At 41.2% G+C, this 12,674-nt stretch overlaps 1 protein-coding gene and 1 long non-coding RNA gene across 2 annotated transcripts in view; one reads left to right on the top strand and one right to left on the bottom strand.

Annotated features, from left to right (window-relative positions):
• The window catches only part of LOC135239016 (intelectin-like), a 43,011-nt gene that overhangs the window by 11,341 nt on the left and 18,996 nt on the right, over positions 1-12,674 (bottom strand). The window lies entirely within an intron of this gene.
• LOC135239679 (uncharacterized) lies at positions 7,137-11,263 on the top strand. Its single transcript, XR_010325456.1, has 2 exons — positions 7,137-10,999; positions 11,061-11,263. It is a non-coding gene; the product is annotated as an uncharacterized LOC135239679 (long non-coding RNA).

Here is a 12,674-nt window from a genome sequence, read left to right as displayed (position 1 = left end):
CATATTTCAATCAATCACATGCACACATCACGAATGGAGCACCTTCTTAACCATTGGTGATGTGTGCATGTGATTGGATGAGTATTGGTGTCTGCCATAGGTGGCTCAATCTCATGTCATCAACTGAAATCTTCATTCTTTGGCCATTCTCACAGTTATCGATAATGATTAATTAATCATGAGGGGCGTGTATCTACGTACATCAGTGTGATCTGAGGCACAAGTGTTGTGTGTTTGAGAGAAGGACCGTGAACTGAAATGGAGGGAGAAACAGAACGGGCCTCGTTGCCTCTCCAAGTCTGAGATTACTGAACAAGTTAGGAATCACAAAATGCACAAAATGAACATCGTAATCATTTGACAAAACAATCCACTTTCCTTGACGGTCAACACAGACTCACACTAAATAAAACCAAACACTGCCCAGATGATTCAGCCTTACTTGGTCTGAAGATCCCGATCGGTTGTCGGCCTAGAGGTGTGCGGGTTCCGTGTGGGGCTCCTTGAGCTGGTGCTGTGTTGTTCCAGCGCAGAAACAAGCCGCTTCGCTGTGGAATGAAGCTTTGCTTCTTGTTCACAGTGCAGGTCTGTGCCCATTTTTATTCTCACAATTGCGTCACATGGTTGGTGATATACCCAATCATAAAGCTGTTAGAACTGCAAAAGGGCGTAACTGAGAACATTAACTTGGATCCAAGTTAAATAAACTATGCATAATCAGTAGCCTATGATTCAGTCTTTTATTAAGCCAACTTCAAATACCCAAGTGAATTTTACATTTGCGTTATTTCTCTTTTATTGTGCATTATGTAGATAACTGATACAAAAATCTGTTATTACATTACATTACAGGCATTTAGCAGACGCTCTTATCCAGGCGACTTACACAACTTTTTTTTTTTTTACATAGCATTTTACATTGTATCCATTTATACAGCTGGATATATACTGAAGCAATGCAGGTTAAGTACCTTGCTCAAGGGTACAACGGCAGTGTCCTTACCCGGAATCGAACCTGCGACCTTACCCACTGTGCTACACTCCGTCCTATATGTTATGAATGGTAAATGGACTGCATTTATATAGCGCTTTTATCCAAAGCGCTTTACATGATGTCTCTCATTCGCCAGAGCAGTTAGGGGTTAGGTGTCTTGCTCAAGGACACTTCGACATGCCCAGGGCAGGGTTTGAACCGACAATCCTCCGACTGCCAGACAATCGGTCTTACCTCCTGAGCTATGTCGCCCCAACATTTATGAGAAACTTATGCCTTATCATTTGTGCTGAGCATTATTAGTCAGAGTTATCAATGTTATCAAACAGACAAGTGTTTACCTAGTCTGTCCTTCTAGGGTTGGTTGGCACAGTTGCTTGCAGTATAAAAGATGATGTTTTGACAGGTAGGCTGTTTTGCTGGGAAAATATAAGTGAACAAGTAGAACTTTAATGAAATTGCATTGCATTAACCTATACATAACAATACATACTGTTCTTTGTTGTAAGTTTGCTTATCTTTACATAGCAATAAGGTCACTTTTTCACACAGGCTATTTTATAATTAACATATCAATGACATTAATTTATCAGAGGGATAGATACGTAGGAAATCAATTAGATTTTATACTGAAATGATTTTCATTATTCTTGCATGGTTTGTCTGCATATGATTCTAATGAATGCTGTTATTCTGAAATAATGCTTTTTGTGACTGGGAGTCAGGACTCTAATTGATTGGGAGAATAAATGTTAAATGTGTGATGCTCCATCTTGGCATATATCATCTCGTGTTTGCGTTCTGATGACTCAAAGACCAAAATCTGTGAAATCTGTTTTTGTTAAGTGTGGGGTCTCCAATGTTTTCAACATCGGCTTAGGATATGAAAACTCCTGTAGTGTGTACCAGGCATTAGTTACCACCTAGTCAGTCAGCTACAAGTATGAGATTGATGTTTTTTGTACTTTAAAGTCCCTACAGACTTTATTGAGATAGAGGGACTGATGGGTTTGCAGCAAGAGATCTGTTCATTCTGCACATAAAAGACAGTGTGTGAGTCTATTTGTGTGACCTGAAGATGTACTTGTGGCACATAGAATATTTATATATAATTGCCCACTTACTTAAATGTGTTATTTTATATGTATGCACTTTATTTTGCATGTTTACAGACACCCCCCATTCCATTTCAAGCATTTGAGTATAAAAGGCATGAGATCACCTGCGGGTATATAAGCTGTGGGTGCGCTGCGTTCTTCAGTTGGCAGTTAACACCTGAATCAATAAAGCCACTGAAGACCAGCCTCAATATTGTGTTTTTCGTTTATTCTTTCAGAATAAATAATTTCTAAAATATGTCACCCCTTGAGTCAGCTTGCACTCTATGGGTGTAATATACGCTTTGCAGGTGTAACAAGTTGTTTTGCTTTTACCGTCTTCCTTGGAAGGGCAGGTGAGGCCCCTTGCTCAGTTTGCTTTCTCCTTGCTACTGTACGCTTATCAGCATCCTTGGGGCTTGTGTTTGTGCCATAGATAAAGTTGGCGCTTAGGAGCCACGTCGCAGTCCAGTTTGGATGAATGCCATCTTGTTTAAAAAATCAATTTCGGAGCCAAAACAGGTTGAAGTTGTCAATGAAATCGACTCCGCATGTGGCACAGGCTGTTGTTAGCCAGGTATTAAGGCTGAGTGGCCTGCTGAAGGATCCAACTCCTCAGTTCAGAGTAGGAATTGAGCCTGAGATGAATGTCTGTAAAGGAAGCTTAGCAAGTAGCTTCAACAGGTTGGAAAAGTCCTTTTTCAATAGCTCAGATCCCTGTGATTCCTTAGGGAGGATATCATATAACGCTGCATGTACAATAACTTTCTGTACATAGGGTTTGGTGGAGAGGATTTGTGGTGTTAACTCTGTTACCCATTTGACTGTTGCATTTGGGATGAAAATATTTTATATTATCTTGCTCTTCATGTTTATGGTTATTGAGTCCCCAGTGAGTAGTATTTTTGTGTTAGTAGTTTGCTATTTCTCAGCAGGATCAGTGATCAGATTCATCCTGGCATTAGCATTATGGCTGGTAAATCTAGCAGACTGTCACGTAACGGGAAACATACGTCGGAAACAAACACAAGGAACCAGCACCCGAGTCAAGGGAACAAAGAACTTAAATAGACAGGGGGTAACAAGACACAGGTGAACTCAAAAAACAATCAACCCAGAAAAGGAGGGGATAACAAGACACAGGTGGGAACAATGATAGGATAACGAGACAATTGGAAACAATTATACAATTAACAGAGGGGAGCAGGACACAAAACAGAAGTGCCGCCATCTGGCGGCCCAACAAGGGAAACACAGACAGGAAAACACAGAACCATGACACAGACATCACGTTAGACTCACCACTGGCGCCGGAGCTGGCGCTAGTGGGCTGCTTAGGTCCAGTAGGGCAGCTGGTGTTAGTGTTCGGACTAGCATTAGCAGGCAGTTTATGGTAATTGAGAATTGAGTTTATGGTAATTGAGGCAGTTTATGGTAATTGAGAATGCAGAAGAGTGGATGACCAGTGTGTAGATCAAGTCTATGACTATCTATGAGTTTTGCTTGCATACACACACATAAACAGACACACAATGTCTATGCGAAAGCTACAACCTCAAAACATGAGAAAGATACACTCTCTGCTCTTTGGATTATGTGGGATAAGCAGATGGAGCAGTTGCTGCTCCTGGACAATCCTGAACCTGAAGTCATGGTGGACAAATGACTGGGTCCTTGCAGAGGCTGCTGTCCTTTTGACCAGTACATTTCCAGCAGGACAGATTAATATGGCATCAGGATATGGCTGGCATGTGATGGAAGGTCCATTTATGCTTGACTGCAATAACAAGAAAGGAGTGAATAATCTTGAACGCATACAGGATCATACATCCTCTCTGTGGTGATAGCAAGGAGAAAGCAAACAGGGCAGGTGCCATGCCTGCCCTTCCAAGGAAGACGATAAAATCAGAACAACTTGTTACACCTGCAAAGCGTAAATATGCGGGTCACACACACAGATCCTCACATACTTCCATTCATGTGCAGAATGAACAGATCTCTTGCTGCAAACCCATCACTCCCTCAATCTATTTATCCTTCCATCCAAATAGTAGGGCTGTTCCATGATTTGAAATTATGCATTCAATGTGGATAAAATTCTATGGATACAATTGGTTATGTTCATTGTATTTTTGATGTTCTACCTTCGGCTAAACAAAAAGTTTTTTTATTGGTTAAATTTGTAATACAGGACTCAAACCTTGTAATTTGTGAATTTGTTCATTATGTCAAGTCATCAAGACAAGCAGACTATCATGGCAATTACTCCCAATCAACAGACACACGAAACATAATATTTCCATCCTAAATACATGTACCTGCTTCCTAACACCTGATGAAGTTGGTCAAATCACCACACAAGCCTGAAAGGCACAACATTACCACATGCTCAAAGAGCACGTTGTGGAGGATCGGTGATGAGCTGGCGGTGCTTTAGCAAGGCTGGAATCGGGCAGATTTGTCTTTGTGAGGGATACGTGAATCAAGCCACGTATGAGGTTATCCTGGAAGAAAACTTGCTTCCTTCTGCTCTGACAATGTTCCCCAACTCTGAGGATTGGTTTTTCCAGCAGGACAATTATTTATGCCGCACAGCCAGGTCAATCAAGGTGAGGATGGAGGACCACCAGATCAAGACCCTGTCATGGCCAGCCCAATCTCCAGACCTGAACCCCATTGAAAACCTCTGGAATGTGATCAAGAGGAAGATGGATGGTCACAAGCCATCAAACAAAGCTGAGCTGCTTGAATGTTTGTGCCAGGAGTGGCATGAAGTCACCCAACAGCAATGTGAAAGACTGGTGGAGAGCATACATTACATTACATTACAGGCATTTAGCAGACGCTCTTATCCGGAGCGACGTACAACAAGTGCATTGGTTCACGATGTAGAGGTGCAAAAGAAACACTAGAGTGAAGTAAGGATCGTAGTGCCAGAAGTGACCACATCGATCAGGACTCCAACCCTGTAGAGTAAGCAGAAAGCTGTGATTGAAAATCAGGGTTATTCCACCAAATATTGATTTCTGAACTCTTCCTAAGTTAAAACATTAGTATTGTGTTGTTTAAAAATGAATATGAACTTGTGTTCTTTGCATTAATCGAGGTCTGAAAACACTGCATCTTTTTTGTTATTTTGACAAGTTGTCATTTTCTGCAAATAAAGAGAAATGTTGTCAGTAGTTTATAGAATAAAACAAAAATGTTCATTATACTCAAACACATACCTATAAATAGTGAAACCAGAGAAACTGATCATTTTGCAGTGGTCTCTTAATTTTTTCCAGAGCTGTATACATACATACACACAGTATATATGCAAAAATATGTTGTGTATTTTTAAAAAATATTTTAAATAGCTATTTTTCAAGATAGGGCAGGTTTGTGATTAGGCTGTGATTAGGCGGGTTGATTATTTTCAAATCAAGGAACATGAAAAACTCATTTCTCACTTTAATGTCAATGAAACACCTATAAAATACTTAATTTCTTCAGCAAGAAACTTGAGGACATCCTCAAAAGTGTGGATATGAAAATATAAAACTGATGATGACAAATTATTATCATATATCCAGAATGCAACATAGATTATTTATATCACTGTAAAAATAATATAGCAGAGAAATGCAGTATTACATCCAGTTGTAAGAGGGAAATTATACTGGGACCCAGAAAGGGCTGACATTTGAACGAGCCAGCATGCTGGGACGCAGCGTGTACTTCAAAGGACCCGAGAGCCTTGTGGTAAAACAATAAGTCACTCGGACTTCCTCTGAATGGGCAGGCCATTTGGCTCTCTGGAATGTTACCACCTGGACACAACCAAGATAAGGGGAACTAGTCTCTTTGCCTGTGGTTGTGGGTGTGGGTGTTTTGGGGTCATAAAGGGTGAAATGACCGGCCACATGGCGGGACAGTGCCCTCATTTGGGCCCCTCTGACATTCCACTTTGTATTTCTTTTCTGGATCTGGACTTTAAATCATCTGTTTATCCTATTTACAAACCCCAGAAAACCGTACAAACCATGCACATGTTTTCATTGTATTATTGTATTATGCATTATGTAATAATAACATGGATTGCATGTACAATGGTTAAACAAAAGGGTATTTTCATGACAACTGCACCATAATATTACATCCACTTGACATGTTTAGTATGGACATATTCAGGAAAATTATAGCAATTGAATGAAATATGTTTCATACCAAATAGAATTTAATAAAACATAGTTTCAATAACTCAGGAAAAAACTAACACAATGGAATGTCCTCTCTGGTAATCATCTCCTTTTCCCCATTTCCCCACCAATTGTTTTAACAACCTCCTCCAAATGGTGGGGGCCGGAATTAGAGATTTATGATTCGGACAGGTTAATTTATGGCAATGCCGCCTAGACCAAACGCGGGATTTGGCTTAAAAGGAAGGGAGACAAAGCAATCGAGGAAGATCGTAATCGACTTCCCACAGTGCACATACTCTGTGCGCTGTGTGTAGACAGACAAGGAAGATCGTAATCAACTTCCCTCAGTGCACATACTAGGCTATGTGTTCTGTGTAGAGATAGCCATGGAATACTTCCATGGCATACTTCCTGCTCTCAACGAAGGACGCTTTTTCCTCTGCTCCCTCCCTGCCCTTATCTGCCCCTGCTTGCTGCTCTCTTGTCTTGTGCTGCGTCTGTCTGAACTATCCGGAGCCTCTCTCTGCATTTCTCTCCGAAACCTAAAAGCATGGATCTGATCAACTGGTCTCTCAACGCAATTGATAGTATTTTCTCGACGAGAAGAACGGGTCAGGGAGAGCCCTCTTGCCCTGACGGAACGTTTGCAGCCGGATACACGATGGACTCCTGGAACGAGTGGAGGGTCGTGTGCCTGTCGATCCTTTCCGTTGAGGATGTTGAAGACGTTTACTTGATTGGAATTATGATAACAGGCTTTCTGCTGTTTGGAGCTGGCAGCATCCTGATTTATCACAAAATGCCGAAGGCGTTGGCAGCACTAATTGGGAAGCTGCCCGCCATTGAGGGTTACTGGGTTTCCTGATCCTTGGTGTGGTGAGTGACACAATTCTCATATATTAGCCTGTGCTAGGGAGAGTTTTTTAGTCACTGTGCAGGGGATCGACATATCCCAGACAGGCCTGGGACCGTAGAAACCAGGCATTTTCCATATTACTACCCTTCGGGGGAATGCATAAACAGGGAAAGAAAGAAGCTTAGGCTGGCATGTTTTTAGGAAATGTGTTGTGCTAATACGGCAAAATGCGGTTTAGAAAAAACTAGCCTATAGCAGTAGATGGTTGCGTATGTGTACAAAAATGTAAATGTTTGTAGAAAGGAAGGGAGTTTTGATGCAAGGCTTACTACTGTTTCTGCGCAGAGGCGCAGAAAACCTTGCTCAAACTCAGGAGAAATGAGGCACTGGTGAACAGCCAGTGAATTCTGAAGGTGAACAGAATGGAGTATGAAAGACTAAAAAGCAATAGAAGGTGAACAGTGAGAAAGTTTATAGCTGCCAGTAAGCGTGTGCAATCCCAGAATGCACACGCGAAGAAGTTTGAACTTTGCTAGGGGGCTAACCCAGGAAAAGTGGCAAGCTTCTTGTTATATTTAAATTAAATAATATTAAAACACTGCTGAATGCTGAATCAGGTGCATAACCTCGGCTTCAAAGTTACAGTCCTGAAAGCAGAGTCTGTGCTGATCCTTAAACCCAGGTATGGCCCTGCGGCAGTACACACGTCTCAAGACCTCTGACAGTGCAGACTGCAGCTGCACCAAGTTTTGAAACTGTTCGTATCTGTCCGGAGAAGACCATACTTTAAGTCTCAGAGATCGAGGCCGGTGCTGGTGTAGTCACTGTACCTCTGAGTACCGCGCCCGATGTAATGTCACAGGACCGCTGAGTGCCACGGCAAATGCAAGTCTCCATCCCTCTGAAAGTGTAGCTACAGGCTACAACAAGGGTGGCGACCGTCTGGAATTTGCCACATGTGGGACTCATGTCTAAAGACCTCTGAGACTGGTGAAAAGGTATCAGGACACAGAACTTCTGCATTTCTGAGGTGCTGGAACCAAGGTCCTTGGCCTGTGTTATCTGTCTCAGTAAACAGTGGTGTACTATTAATTAAATAAATAGGTTAGGATTTATGAAACAGTTGAGATAAGCCAGTGTAGAAGGTAAAATTCCAACATGGCTTACAACCAACCAAAAAATAGACTTTGGCCTATTATAAATAAAATAACCATTAGCCTAGAGCTAAATTAAATTATATAGGCATAGGTGTACCACCATTCACCTTTCTTTAGAAAGCTCGCTTTCAAAAAAGTGTAGTGAATTCTGGAGTACCCTATTGTTTTCATCTGGGTTTTATTCTGTGTGTTTTAGCGGCACAAGGAGGAAATCAGAGGATTTAAACTAATAATATTAACAAATAATATATTAATTATTAACGCATGCCTGTGCACGCCATTTAGAAACTGTCAGAATTCACTAACAGACTTATTTGGGTGCCAATTACATTAGCCAAGGCATGTTAGATACTAGAGATCTAATGGTATTTTTGTGTGAATTTCACCATAGCACAACATATACCTATTAGACTCTTTGTCAAACCGTTGATAAGCCAGTCAAATGCCATAAATGAACATAAGGTTATCAAGCTTAAACTCAGTTAATAAAGGCCAGTATCATCTGTGCCTGCAATGAAAATTATTTAAGGAAGAAGTCTTCCAAACTACATATCTCAAATAAATAAATAAATAAATAAGGAGAAGAAGCACTTACTCCTAAGTTTACACCAAATTTGTCTTTTTAGCATTCAAATGTTGAAAGGGGTGTCATTTTTTGGCAAGGACTGGCTTACTGGTCTCACTTTATTCTACTTTTCCACATTTTCTCTCCTTTGATCTCCTCCTTCTTTTTCATTTACTGTTCCTCCTCCTCCTTTCTCCCTTCTCCCCATCTGTCTGTCTTGTTCTGTTTCCCCCCCTTCTCTGTCAGTTGTTGAATATTTAAGGAGCAGTAAACCTACACTCCCAAGACAGTGTCTGATTTTCTTTTTGTTTTTTCATCTTTTTATTTTTTGTCAGTTGTGGTTTAACCCCCAAATTATGCAGATAGTAACCATACCTAGATTTTCTCTTCTTTGCACAACTACAGGCAAAGAGTTTCACACCTCATGGTTAGGGGGATTTGTAGGTCCTTTCTGGAAGAATGTTTTAGAAATATGTGAAATTTTCTTAATATTTATGGAATTTCTGTTAATGTTAATGGCAAGTTTCACATTCATTTTAAAATATATCTGTCACAGACTTCAGGATGCTACAACCCCCGAACACTACTTGTCTTATATGTCTTAAATTGTGCTTTTTGTGTTTTTCTTTATTTTTATACTGTATGTTCATTATAATGGTTCTTTATTTTTATACTATCATTTTCAATGCCCATCCATACAAAATGTCTTGAGTTTTGTCTCCTTTCTTTTTAATTTCCCAAATCCAGTTTATCCAAAATTACAAAGGATATTATCATGAGAAGGACAAAAAACATATTTACCACAAAATGCAGTTGTCATGAAAACTCCGAACTACCTCATTCATATATACCATGTCTCACAAACCTTTTTCCCCCTAATCCCACCAAGTTTATTAAGGTTCAACCTCTGCACAGCCCCGTGGATGTCAACCTTAAGTACAGTGTCTCCAAGACTTTGCTTCGATAGATTCAATCGAGAGGACACCTCCTGGTACAAAGTTCCTACGTCACTGTCAGCTGTCTTGTGAGTTTTCCTGTGCTTAAGAACACGGCGGGCCCCGACTGATGGAATGGACTTAGTGCAACAGGTCATCTGAGGCAAAAAAGTTTCCATCTTCACTCCAACATCTGATCCGTTCCATACCATACACACCTCAACCCACACAACCCTTGATATCTGCCTTCCCAGTTATTCCCACCATCAGCCCTACGACCCTGGACCTCCGGCACCAACCATTTGGGAAAGTGTCCATGACCCCTTGGGAGGACGTTTTGAAGTGTCCCCCATTGGGCCAGAGGGGGGAGCTGTAAGAGGGAAATTATACTGGGACCCAGAAAAGGCTGACATTTGAACGAGCCAGCATGCTGGGACGCAGCGTGTACTTCAAAGGACCCGAGAGCCTTGTGGTAAAACAATAAGTCACTCGGACTTCCTCTGAATGGGCAGGCCATTTGGCTCTCTGGAATGTTACCACCTGGACACAACCAAGATAAGGGGAACTAGTCTCTTTGCCTGTGGTTGTGGGTGTGGGTGTTTTGGGGTCATAAAGGGTGAAATGACCGGCCACATGGCGGGACAGTGCCCTCATTTGGGCCCCTCTGACATTCCACTTTGTATTTCTTTTCTGGATCTGGACTTTAAATCATCTGTTTATCCTATTTACAAACCCCAGAAAACCGTACAAACCATGCACATGTTTTCATTGTATTATTGTATTATGCATTATGTAATAATAACATGGATTGCATGTACAATGGTTAAACAAAAGGGTATTTTCATGACAACTGCACCATAATATTACATCCACTTGACATGTTTAGTATGGACATATTCAGGAAAATTATAGCAATTGAATGAAATATGTTTCATACCAAATAGAATTTAATAAAACATAGTTTCAATAACTCAGGAAAAAACTAACACAATGGAATGTCCTCTCTGGTAATCATCTCCTTTTCCCCATTTCCCCACCAATTGTTTTAACAACCTCCTCCAAATGGTGGGGGCCGGAATTAGAGATTTATGATTCGGACAGGTTAATTTATGGCAATGCCGCCTAGACCAAACGCGGGATTTGGCTTAAAAGGAAGGGAGACAAAGCAATCGAGGAAGATCGTAATCGACTTCCCGCAGTGCACATACTCTGTGCGCTGTGTGTAGACAGACAAGGAAGATCGTAATCGACTTCCCTCAGTGCACATACTAGGCTATGTGTTCTGTGTAGAGATAGCCATGGAAGATCGTAAACGACTTCCCCACGTGGTACATACTCTGTGCTCTGTGTGTAGCTAAACAGGCTGGGTAAGAACTATTTTACTCTGTATTTATGTTTTTAACCCTTATAATTGATTTTGGAAATTGAAGATAATAACCTACCTGCCTGTTCAATAAATTCTTATTTTTAACTTGCGTGGTCTTCATGACTCTAATCCATTTTATCTTCTTTTCAGCCGAAATTCCGTTTAAATACTCAGGGGGGCAATTCTGACGGGGACCTCCTGATCAGGGGTCTAGTACAGTAAACGTCTTTAGTGGGGTCTTCAAGTTAGATAGGTGACCACGATCTGCCTGTTAAGGGATTGGTGGTATTGGTTCTGGTGTTTTGGCTTAAGAGAACCCATGGGCGTAGTACGCCGGTTCTTGTCAAATTCGCCTGAAGGAGCCCGATAGTATACGCACCGTCCTGGGCTCATAACTGTCGATGCACTATCCATGTAAGCCAGGCATGGAAGGCATGTATTATGGTGGTCAGCCTCCTACCCTCTGGATTCCTCGCCGAACTGAGATTTAACAATAATGCTAAAGCCCGGGAGCATATATTGAGGAATGATGGCACAAGATAGAGTCGAGTGTAACCACTCCCAAGTTCCACGTATAGTTAAACCCTAATTTTAATTTTCATATAAAATGGAGTCAGATTTAACACGAGAGTAAAACATAGTAACTGTTACGCTTTCTTGCTGTAGTCACGGATAGATCGGGTGTGTTGTTCCGCGTATTTGTGAATATTCTGATGCTCCCATTGGATTATTGACAGTCCGGCGACAGATCTAATCTATCTCTGATGACAACATAGCCCCGTTTACGAACGGAGAGTAACCAGAGTGCTACTGATCCGTTTCAGGCCAGCTTTAAGCGGGATACGAAGCAGCGCCTTCATATCTAACCCGTGGCAACGGAACCAGTGCATTCTTAAGTATAATTGTGCCCTGTTCTTACGAACAGAGGAAAAATAACTAACATCTCCGGTTTTGAATCACACCAGCCAAGGGAGAACACGCGATACCTTCCCCTCCAGCTACAAACCCTCATTGGTCTAGCTGTGAGGTGTTTACACAGTATTACTTGCCTCCATAGCACTGTTAACTCAATGCCAGCACTTGTGTTTCCACATTTCCCATATTCAGCTGTTATTGCACTTTCCATTAACCCTTCTGTTATGTTCGGGACAAAATGGATCCTTTGCAGATTTTATTCCAGCCTGAAACTCGACAATATCCTGAAAAGTGTGGATATGAACAAATACATTGAACAAATAAATTAATGGTTTTATTAAGCCAGTACACCATTTTGGTGCAAAGACACTGCTCCAGGTCAAATTTGACCCCGTGATACAGAATGGTAATTGAGAATGCAGCAGAGTGGAAGAACAGTGTGCAGATCAAGTTAATGACTGTCTGAAGTTTTGCACGCACACAAACACATGCACACTCACACACACACACACACACACATGTACACATACACTATCAATGTTAGAACTATAACTTCTCAACATGAGAAATAAAATTGCCTGCTCTTTGGGTTATGTGGGATAAGT

The sequence above is a fragment of the Anguilla rostrata genome, chromosome 14 (assembly GCF_018555375.3).
Source record: "Anguilla rostrata isolate EN2019 chromosome 14, ASM1855537v3, whole genome shotgun sequence".
Lineage (NCBI taxonomy): Eukaryota > Metazoa > Chordata > Actinopteri > Anguilliformes > Anguillidae > Anguilla > Anguilla rostrata.
The sequence above is the reverse complement of the archived record's forward strand: the minus strand, read 5'-3'. Positions and strand labels throughout refer to the sequence as shown.